Source organism: Phalaenopsis equestris, unplaced genomic scaffold (genome assembly GCF_001263595.1).
Source record: "Phalaenopsis equestris unplaced genomic scaffold, ASM126359v1 Scaffold234153, whole genome shotgun sequence".
NCBI lineage: Eukaryota > Viridiplantae > Streptophyta > Magnoliopsida > Asparagales > Orchidaceae > Phalaenopsis > Phalaenopsis equestris.
In genome coordinates this window covers 75,815-85,037 of record NW_018252076.1, presented here as the reverse complement: position 1 = coordinate 85,037, position 9,223 = coordinate 75,815, and the positions used below count along the sequence as shown (strand labels likewise).

General features: G+C 34.8%; 1 pseudogene; it reads left to right on the top strand.

Annotated features, from left to right (window-relative positions):
- The first annotated feature begins 4,954 nt into the window (after positions 1 to 4,954).
- Positions 4,955 to 7,563, top strand: LOC110038846 (annotated as a pseudogene).
- Positions 7,564 to 9,223: the final 1,660 nt, after the last annotated feature.

The following is a 9,223-nucleotide window of genomic DNA, read 5'->3' as shown; positions in this document are numbered from 1 at the left end:
TATCCCATTGTACATTGGTCTCCAAGTCAATAGGAGTGGCCATCAGATAAAACCAACAACTCCATTAGGAAAAAAAAACCTGTGGAGGGGAGGAACAACAAGAGACCTAAGGAAGTATCTCCAGAAACCAATGTAAGAGATAAGGCCCAGTAGGAAACCTCCAAGATAAATACTCAAAAGGACAAAAGCAATATATATATATATATATATATATTATGTTTAATTTTCTTGTTTACAATATTAGGGGAGTTACGGACCCGAGCTCCCTTAATAGACTTAAACACTTATGTAGGGTCCATAAGCCTTTTATCTTTGCTATTCTGGAGCCTTTGGTTACTGTCAATCAGAGTAGAATTTTTAAGAGTTTTCCAAACTTCAATCACTTTTGCAACAAGCATAATAAAATCTTAAATTTTTGGAAAAGGCGGGTTGATTTATCAATCATCGATGATGATGAGCAGTTTGTCCTCACTTATAAATGCAATCAATCTCTAATTAATAGATTTTTCAATAAGATCGCTGATGATGGTTTATTTGATCTGGGCTATTTGGGCTCTCCTTACACTTGGCGTTGGGGATTTCTATCGCAACGTTTCGATCATTTTTTTGCTAATCGGCTTTTTCTTACTTATTATCCAATCTCTAAAGTTCAACATCTTAATTATGCGTCTTCAGATCATACCCCTCTTTTACTTATGCTTGCTTTTTTTAATCATTTCCCTATCTATAAATTCATGTTTCTTAACATCTGTACTAATCATGATACCTTTTAGCTCTCATTAAACATGTTTGGATTCCTGATATTGTTGGCACTCCTTGGTACACCCTCTGGGAACTTCACAAAAAAGTTACGTGTCATTTACATCAATGGAAATATCAAGTTTTTGGTAATGTTCATACCAAAGTAATTCAAGCGTAGAAGAAATTTGATTTGTTAGAACATGAGAACTGTTGTACCTCTCAATGGGTAAGGGATGTGGCTTATGCTCATGATTCCCTTCATCAAGCCATCGATATGGAGGAAGGTCTTCTTAAACAAAAAGCTAATGATGTTTATTTTGCTTGTGGTGATAGGAACACCAAATTTTTTCATGCATCTATTAAACATAGACACAACATTAATGCCATTCTCAAGATCAATTCTTCTGAGGGAGAAACTCTTACTGATCATGGAAGATTGGTAATAGTGCAGTTCAACATTTCACTAATCTATTTCAAAATCAAACTATGGTTTTACCTGTTGATGCCGTGCTTTTCATTTGGGAAAGAGATTATGTCTCTTCCCTTCTACTCAATAACATTCCATCTGAAGATGAGATTCTTGTTGCGCTTAAAGGGATTAACCCTAATAAGACCTTGAGACCTGATGTTTTTACTTGAACTTTCTATATCAAACGTTGGGACAACATTAGAAAAGTGGTGATAAGTGTCATCCAAAGTTTTTTCTTGGGAGACAACTCAGGTAAATATTTCATTTCTTCCCTTATTGTGTATATTCTTAAATGCAATGATAAACTTAATTGGGATAATTTCAGACCCATCTCCCTCACTTTCGTTATCTCCAAAGTTATCAGTAAAATTATTGTGGCTCACTTACAACCCCATTTGGCAACTATCATCTCTTCAAATCAATCTGCTTTTATTCATGGCAGGGAAATTTCTGATAATATTGTTCTAGCTCAAGAAATCTTTGAAGAATTAGATAAGACGTGTAGAGGGGGTAACTCTATTCTTAATCTTGACATCGAAAAAGCTTTTGATACTATCAATTAGGAATTTTTTTTAGGCACTCTTTGGGCTTGTGGTTTTTCTAATAATTTTTGTCACATTATTCAGAGTTGGCTTGTGCAGAACTATTATAGTGTTTTAGTGAATGACAAATCCTTTGGCTTTTTTTTTCCTCTTTAAGGGGAATAAAACAAGGAGATCCTCTTTCTCCTACTATCTTTATTCTTTCTTTTGACTATTTCTCTCGCCTTATGAACCAAATGCAGCTGCTTCACCTTTACACCCAATTTCTCAAAAATCTAAGCTGATGGTTAGTCATCTTGCCTATGCCGATGATGCTATTATTTTTTCTAATTCTAGTAAAAACTCTTTTAAACATTTGATGAGAATGTTAATAAAATTTCAGTTGACATCAGGCTTAACTTTTAACACGTGTAAATGCCAACTAATTTTCGGTAAACAGGTTTGCATTTCTATTACCTCCTGTGTTGCCACTCTTACTTCTTGTCAGGTCACCTCCCTTCCTCTTAAATATCTTGGCGTTAACATTTTGCGGGGTAGAAGAAGAAAAACCCAGATGGATGATTTTGTTGATAAAATTAAAGCTAAGATCAATGATTGGAGGAATAGTTTCCTTTCTAATGGTGGCAGACTCACTTTGCTTAGGAATTCCCTCTACACCATTCCTGTATATGCTCTCCAAGTTTTTCATCTAAAAAAGAGCACTCAAATCATGCTTGAGAGGCTTTTTAACAATTTTTTATGGACTGGAACCAAGCAAGAAAAAAATCTAGTCTACTTGGGATAAGGTTTGCAAACTATGATTTGCTGGTGGTTTAGGCTTTAAGAATCTAAACCAATTTACTGAAATCAACATGTGTAAACTTTGGTTTAAATTCCGTATGGGTAACTCTTTATAGGCCAGATTTCTTCACCAAAATGTTGTACTCACGTGCACCCAACTTTGGTTGAATGGAAAAAGGGGATACTAAAATTTGGAAAGCTTTGATTAAAGTTAGATCTGTTTCTCAAAATTTTATATTTTAGGATATTGGCAAAGGGAATTTATCCTTTTGGTTTGATCATTGGGTTGTGGAAGATTTTTCTACTTTACCTCATTCTATTAATGATAACAAATTGCTTGTCTCTGACTATTGGAGAGATGGAGATTGGGATTTTCCTAAGCTTAAGGACTTGATTGGTGATAAGGAGGGGTCAGTAACAAAATTACCTATTCTTTCTTCCTCCTCTATTATGGACTATCCTATGTGGAAATTCAACTCCCAAACTTCAATCACTAAGCTTTTGTACCAAAACATGCATAATTTTACTCACTGTTGATGGGCGAAAAATCTTTTGAAATCTCTTTTATCCCCTTCTATATCTCTTGTCTTATGGAGGTAATTTTTAATGCTTTTACCGATGGATGAAATTCTCAAATTGAAAGGTTTGCGAATGGCTTTGAGATGTTATATATGTAAATGTCAACCCAAATCAGCTTCACATATTTTCTTTGAGTGCCATTTTGCTTGTTCTGTTCGGCACTAGATTGGGGTTTATTTTGGCATTAACTGGTTGTCTTTGAATGATTTTTTGGATTTGGATAATTGCCTTCTTGCTTGGAAAGCTACTCCACTTTACAAAAGTAAGCTAAACTCTTTTCTTCTGGTTATTTTGTGGTTTATGTGGACTGCGAGGAATGCTTATAAGTATGACACGCTCCCTCTCACTTCTGATTATACCACCTCATATATTATTGCTTATTTTATTAAAGTCACTCGGCTTTTTTTTGTTCAATCATCCATCCTTCGAGGGGTAGGAAGGCCTCTTTGATAAGCTGGCAACCCTCTCTGCTGGTTGGGTCAAACTAAATGTGGATAAAAGCTGGACTATTAATGGTGTTGGGATTGGAGGTATTTTTCTTGATAATTGCGGCAATTGCCTCTGTTTCCTTGCTTCTCCTATTTGTGCCTCTACTCCTTTAGAAGTAGAATGAATTTGCCATTTGGTACGCCTTACAGGTTGCAGTAATTTTCCATTTCAATATGATTTATATTGAGTCTAATTCATCGACTATCGTTAATATGTTCAATAAGGTTTCTCCCCTTAATTGGAATGTTCTTTGCTTGATGAATATTATAAAAGATTTCATTAAAAAGCACCATTTAGTCATACAAATGCATTTTTTTTTACAGGGAATGTAATTCCCCTGCTGATTGGCTCGCTAAACAGGGTTTAAACAAGGTTTTCATTGGCATTTCACCCCCACCTCAATTACAAGTTCTTCTCAATGGAGATTTATTGAATATGCCTTATATTAGGAGATAGTATTTCTCTAGTTTTGTTGCAATGTTTCAGTCCTAATCCTTTTTATTTTTTGCGGTATTTCTTATCTATCATGCTTACTGCTCTCGGTTTAGGACCTTTTCATCTCTCGGTTTGCTCTATATTTTAGTTATTAGCTGCTGGCCTAAGGCATGCTATGCTATTTCTACTTTTAATTATCACAGCAATTTTGTTGGTGACACCATGCAGGTATCTTTAGCTCGTGGGTATGGAACTTTTGCGCATATTTGTTTCTTCATCTTTATTCCACAGCTTTTAAAAAGGGTATGACCTATTTATATCCCCACTGATTTTGGGAAAGAAAATCTTCTGGTTTTACAGTTTCACTCTTTATTTCTTTATCAAAAAAACCTTGTTACAACTAGTATTCTATACAGGTCCTCTTTTCAGGAAATGATGTGCAGATATAACAACTTTTTGATGCTTACCATGTCGCTTATCTCAGTTTGGACTCCACATGCTATAGAGGAGGATTTAGGTGGATTTACAACTCTCACAACTGTTTATGAATTCTACTCATTATGTCATTGTATTTTGGTTTTCTCATTTTCTTTTGCTTTGTGGTGTGGAGTTGTAATGAGGAAAAATGAACCCCTAGGACTTCATGTTTTTCTTTTGTTTTTAGTGGGGATCCTTTTTGCCTCCCTATTTTTTGTAACCTATTTTTATATTAACATGTATGGAGCCATGAGTTGCTCTTTTATTATATAATATATATATATATATATAAAGCAACAAATTATGAATTGTGGCCAAGAGGCAAAGGCGACGAACGGACAGAAGGATGAGGGCAAGGCGAGGGGGTCGGACGGGCGACGGAGCGAGGGCCACTTTGATTATGTGAAAATCTTTTTTTTCCATCCCAAGGGTTTCAGCCTAAAGCTGTTATCATGGTGAAACACAACAATGTAGTGCCTAATGGCCACTTCAAAAAGCATTGGCAGAGATATGTTAGGACATGGTTCAATCAGCCTGCTTGTAAGACTAGAAGACGTATTGCTAGACAAAAGAAGGTGGTGAAGATCTTTCCCCACCCGACATCTGGCCCCCTTCAACCAATAGTACAATGCCCAACTCTTAAATATAATATGAAATCTAGAACTGGTAGAGGTTCACGCTTGAGGAGCTCAACACTGTAGGAATTCTAAAGAAGCTTACTCCCACAATTGGCATTGCAGTGGATCATCGTAGTAAGAATCGTCCGCTGGAAGATCTCCAAGACAATGTTCAGAGGCTGAAGACATACAAGGAAAAGCTGGTAAACTTCCCTTAGCGTGCTCGCAAATTTAAGGATGAGGATTCTGCACCTGAGGAACTTGCTACGGTGACCTAGGTGAAGGGTGACTACTGATACTCCAAAAATATATGCATTTCTAGACCCATATTTTATACCTATTTTTGATTTTATTGATCTTTAATGGAAGGTAATTTGATATTTTCTTGCAGGTTATTTTTTTAGGGCTTAAAGCAAAAAGAAAGCAAAAAGGATGAAATTTGGAGTCAAAATGACATTTTTGAAGAAATGCTCAGTGTCGGCAGTGCCGAGGGAAGCGCCGACGACGCATAACAAATTAATGCAGAGATTTTTTACTCAGCGCAAGACCAGCGCCAATGGCGCCAAAGGTGGTGCAGACCCCATTTCTAGAAGGTTCAATCTATTTGGATGACTTTTTGAAGAGTTTTTGGAGGTACAACTTGGAGAACCGACCTTGGGCTCTATTTAGGGCCGAATTTCATCATAAAATGGGCTCCTCTATGTTTTTCACTTCTCTACTTTCATTTTTCGCACCACATCATTCCATTCCACTTCCATATTGAAGTCAATTAGTGATTTTATTTTCATATTTTAGAGTTTTTATGGTGAGATTTAGTGTGAAACTTTTTGTAAGAGTGTTGGAGAAGGATAAAAGTGAGGGATATCTTCTTCCTGCATTTCTAAGGAAAGGCTACAAATGATTTACTTTGAGAAAAAGTTTTTAGATAAGTATTGTTTGTTTATTAGTGTTGTATGAACTTTCTTTTATATATGAAATTTTTGTTTTGTTATTTATTTCTCATGAAGTCTGAGTAGTTCCCTATATCTTTCTCCCTACTCTGAAATATGGTGAAATGAAGAGATAATATGAATGTGCCAATATTAAATTGTAAAATAAAATGTGATGATTTTTTAACTTCAAACTTATTTTACTTTTCGATATGGCCAATTGAATTTTTAAAATGAGTTGCGAAACATATGATCCAGGAAATCGAGTATGAGTTTTACAACAGAGTGAGGATCACATTTGATTCAATGGATGAGAACATTGTTCATGGAATTAAGTGCAAATAAATAGGAAAATATTCTTTGTTGGGTGTAGAATAGGAGAACGTTTAGGGTGACGGACTAAAATCTTCAATTCGGTCTTATTGTTTAAAAAAATGAAGCGAGAGCTAGCCTTCAGGTGAAGGGAAGTGGGAGCTCTGGACTGGGAGTCAGTATCCTCCTAGCCTAGCCAAAGATTTAGGGACCAAACACTGAGATTAGTCAATGATTTTCTATGCACTGTATCCGGGTAGAGAATTAAAATTGCTCCTTTTTGGCATAATACATATTATGAACATTTATCACATCTCATTTTACCATAGCTTCATTGTAGTGGGAAGGGTGATTGTTCACATAAAAATTTACATATTTGATTTGATAATAGTTTAGAAATTTAATTTTGATTACATATCAACAATTGAAATTAGTGACAGTGATTTCAATTGACTTTCTGTGAATTTCCTAGTAAATTTGTCATTTCCAATTTAAACCTTCCTGATAGGATATGGAGGAAGTGTATATTGATAGTCATTTTTAGGAATAAAGATACGCACAAGAATGTGCAAATTATAAAGGAATTAAGTTGATATGTCATACTTTAAAATTATGGGAGAGGGTAATTGAACAAAGGTTAAGACGTGTTACAAAGATTTCTCATAATCAATTTGGATTTATGTCGAGCTGATCTACTACGGAAGCTATACATTTAATACATTTATTGAAAGGTTTGATAGAAAAGTCCAGAAAGAATAAGGAGGATCTACATATGATTATTATTAATTTAGAAAGTCCTTTCGAGAGTTCTGGAGAAGAAAGGTGTTGATATGACTTATATTCAATTCATTAAAGATATATATACTAGAGGTGTTACTTCTGTTCGAACAGAAGGAGGATTGACCAAGTATTTTCCTATTTCAGTTGGGATTACATTAGGGATTGGTTTTAAGCCCATATTTTGTTGCTATAGTTATAGATGCTCTCACTAGACATTTACAGGAGTATGCACCTTGGTGTATGTTTTTTGTTGATGATAACACAGGAAGCCTTCAGTTGAGTTGGTGAAGGTTACTTAGGTGATGAAGGCATTTAAGGCTTACAAGAAGCTTCAGGTGGAGAGAATTAATGCTAGGCAGATTGGTGCCAAGCGAAAGAAGGCTAGAGAAGTAAAGAAAGAAGAAAAGATGTGAAAACTGTTAGCCAATTATAGTCATAGGCTATAGTTAGTTTTTAGCGTATTTGTGTTTTTGACTGTGCCGTCTTTGTTTCAACCTGTTGATATTTTAAATTAATTTGGCTTTTTTTCTGCTTTAACAAACCTTTATACTTTCCTGAATTAAGAGTGCTAAGCTGAATGCTTTTTTTTCCTTTTAATATATATGTATATATATATATATATATCTTCATTTAATATGAATGGGCATAAGGGTGAAGCTACCTTCATATATATTGGTTGCATAAAGGATGCTAGAAAGGAGCTATGGAATAAGAAAACTAGAAAAAGAGTTCAGAAATAACTTCAATTACGGAGGTCTAAATTGGAATCTAAAAGCCTTCATTTACGTAGAACTAAAACTGAATATATGGAATATAATTTTAGTGGTGGCTATAGTGAGAAAAATCTAGAGGAAGAGTTCCAAATCTTGCCAAGATGAACATCTTCAGTGAGAATATTGACCGACTTATTTTGTAAGTTAACAATTACAAGAATTTGATGACGCAACTAGAAGATTTAAATTCCAGCAAAAATGCCAAAAACCTGACTGCGACTTTATATATATATGTTTGATTTAATAAAGATGTATAGATATAACATTCAATAATGTTAAAGTCGAATTGTCAATGCAAGTATATGTATCACTCAAGTAATATAGGGCTCTAATGGAGTCCTAGATATCAATCCCATAGGGAGAAATAGAGTACTACAAACTAAGATTTAATAAAAAGTAATACTTCAACTACAATGACGTTCAAGTTGCTTATCTATCACTAATAGACAATTGAATATTAAAAGAGTAGATGTTTTAGATTTAACTTATATTAAGAAAGGCAAAGGTAAATCTAAAAAAACTTGGGCATAATATATAAAAAATGATTTTAATTTATTAAAATTAAAAGAAAAAATGACACTTAATTCATGTAGACGACCTCACTTAGTGGGATAAAGGCTTGATGTTTTTGTTGTTGTCGTTGTTGTTGTATTGTTATAGATCATATAATGACAATCATGTGTAGTCTTATCCTTGATATAATCCTCCTTTAGGCTAATACACTTTGATTTTTCTCTCTCATAACGTCTCATATTCTACTACCTCTTTTAACCAGCGTAAGACTATTACATTAAACTATTATTATATGTTGAACTAGGTAGAATAATGCTTTGAGGAAATGAAAAGGATCCATTCACTTCTCCACAAGTCACTCCCGTCCCAACTCCATCAATATTACAACCTTCACCTCCTTATGAGCTTGAGTCTGGGAGAGTTGATGTAATTAAACTTAGGGGCCCAATTATGTGCATGAAGATGAGTTGAGCCATAGCATGCACAAGAGATCATGTGATTGATATTGCACCAAAACTTGACGAGCCCCAAACCTTTGTTGTTGTTCCCTAGCCTCTATAGGTAAGAATCCTAGTTTTAACCTAACTTATTGTCCATATTTCTGCACCATCACATATGACTTCATTTCCATTGTTACGACCAATAGAGAGTTATCAAGGAAATCATATGCAATGGCATAATTAATGGAAAAATCACTTTTCATGTTCCAATATTGTCGTTAACCAGAAGAGTTGTGTGTGTGTGTATAAGCGCGCGCGCGCGCAAGCCATGGCCTGTTGGTGGCGGG